Source organism: Macrobrachium rosenbergii, chromosome 14, assembly GCF_040412425.1.
Source record: "Macrobrachium rosenbergii isolate ZJJX-2024 chromosome 14, ASM4041242v1, whole genome shotgun sequence".
Taxonomy (NCBI): Eukaryota; Metazoa; Arthropoda; class Malacostraca; order Decapoda; family Palaemonidae; genus Macrobrachium; species Macrobrachium rosenbergii.
The window spans coordinates 28,752,384-28,755,341 of record NC_089754.1 but is presented as its reverse complement, the minus strand read 5'-3'; positions in this window follow the sequence as shown (position 1 = coordinate 28,755,341).

The following is a 2,958-nucleotide window of genomic DNA, read 5'->3' as shown; positions in this document are numbered from 1 at the left end:
TGACAAAGAATAGTTTAAACCTTGGTATTTTACAGACATAATTATTGTCCTTAGGAAGTAATAATGGAATTTTATTTTGACTAAAATATATAAGATAAAACGGTTTTTTATATTCTTTCTTCATTATTTCCTCCCAGTTATTTTCCCATTTTTCCACGCAAAATTAAAAGCATGGAGACTTTAAAACGCGTGTTTGTAATATCAGAAATTTGGTTTTGACTAGATCATATAAGAAAAAATGTATTTTCGATATTATTGTTACAGTATTATCTTCCTGTCATTCCCCATTTTTCCATGCAGAGTTCAAGGCATGCAGACTTTAAAACATTTCTGTGTAATATTGGAAATTTGTTTTTAACTAGGTTATATAAGAAAAAAATTCAATTTGGGATTAATGTCAGAATATCGTCTTCCAATCACTTTCCATTTTCCAATGCAAAATTAAGAGCAGCCACCCTTTGAAACATATGATTCTTCGCGGAATATATTTCGCTACTAAATAACTTTCACAAAGCCACAAAAATGTTTTTTGTTATATTAATGTTAGAATGTTTCCTTCCAATCATTTTCCTTTTTCCCATGCAGAATTAAAAGCATACTGCCCTTAAAACATATAATTCTTCGCGGAACATATTCCGTTACTAATTAATTTTCACGGTCACAAAAAATGTTTTTGTATATTAATATATAATAATTCTAGAATCTTTTTTTCCATTTTACCATTAAAAATTAAAAGCATACTGCCTCTAAAACACACATTATTCTTCGCCGAACATATTCCGTTACTAAATAACTTTCACGAAACCACAAAAAATGTTTTCTATATTAATGTCACGAAACCACAAAAAAATGTTTTCTTTATTAATGTCAGAATATTTCCTTCCAATCATTTTCCATTTTCCCATGCAAAATTAAAAGCATACTGCCTCTAAAACGCACATGATTCTTCGCAGAGCATATTCCGATACTAAATAACTTTCAAGAAGCCGCAAGCACGAAAAAATATTTCCCAAAGCGAAACAACAAACGTTTCATAATTTTTCCCAGCTCCACCTTGGGTGGAAAATGACTGCTTACAACGTTTCCAACACGGTCTCGTAAGTTGCATCTGCCGACTGATACCGTTTAGTTTACGGGCCTTTCGATACGTTTATGCAGCTGCTGCCAAAACCTTTCGTGTGGGAGAGGAAGCTTTTATTCGTTCTCCAGGTGAAGTTATTTTTGTAATATTTTTTTTTTTTTTAGATTTCTTTCTGCCTGGTCGACGTGGGTTTCAGAGTCGTAGGACAGTGTAATAAATAAGTACTGTGCTATATTTTGCCACACATTTCTTTTTACATTTGATAACAAACCTAAATAAATATTTTTTTTTTACTTTTAATAACAAACCTAAACAAATATTTTTTTTTTTACTTTTGATAAAAACCTAAACAAATATTTTTTTTTACTTTTGATAACAAACCTAGACAAATATCTTTTTTTACTTTTGATAACAAACCTAAACAAATATTTTTTTACTTCTGATAATATATAAACCTAAACAAATATTTTTTTTACTTTTGATGACAAACCTAAACAAATATTTTTTTTACTTTTGATAACAAACACAAACCTAAATAAATATTTTTTTTTTACTTTTGATAACAAACCTAAACAAATATTTTTTTTTACTTTTAATGACAAACCTAAACAAATATTTTTTTTACTTTTGATAACAAACACAAACCTAAATAAGTATTTTTTTTTTTTACTTTTGATAACAAACCTAAACAAATATTTTTTTTACTTTTATTGACAAACCTAAACAAATATTTTTTTACTTTTGATTAAAAAACCTAAACAAATAATGTAATAAGCAAATGTTTGCGTTCAGAGTCCTGTGACAGTGTGACACGTACATTTTTGACACATGTTTTATTTACTTTTGATAAACAAACGTAAACAGTGTAAAAAGTATATTTTGGCCTTATATTTTTGTTTATTCTTGATAAACAAGCGAAAACATATATCACCAGTTTCTTTAAATGCACGACCAGATTGGAACTGAATTGAGAATTTAAGTCGTATTTTTTTATCTAAAATATTTTATAGAATTCATCCGAAATTTAGATAAATGTCAATAGATATAATTGCGTATGAATATGATGTAATTAGACAAGATTATATGAATGTAGTTTCACGAGGAACCATGCTTCTTTTTCACTTCAATTATATCCTGTTACTTTGACACTAATTATCACCATTTCATGAACATTTACTGATTTACCTGGGACTCTGTAAAACCTTGAACACTTTGCTGTTTGTAAGGAGAGAGAGACATCTTTTAAATAGTTTGGTACATATATATCATTAGTGAAAAAATCCATTCTTTCCTCATACATGGTGATCTATATTATCTGTCTTCTCTCTCTTCTGTTTGTATCTCCAATTCATAGCCTCGTGCCACTTCCTGGGAGTCAGGGAATATATATGTCATTTCGCTTTTGTGTATGTATGCTATATATATATATATATATATATATATATATATATATATATATATATATATATATATACATACATATATATATATACAGTATATGTGTATATATACATACATATATATATATATATATATATATATATATATATATATATATATATATATATATATACATATATATATATATATATGTATATATATACATATATATATGTATGTATGTATGTATGTATGTATATATATCCATATATATCTGTATATATATGTATGTATGTATATATATATATATATATATATATATATATATATATATATATATATATATATATATATATATATATATATATATATATATATATATACATATATATCGAATACTGAGTACTGTTTCCCCTAAGAACTTAGTATCATAAAAATTAGCGAGACATCTGAAAAGCAAGTTTAATTATTGATTGAAATACTTTTTAATTTGCACA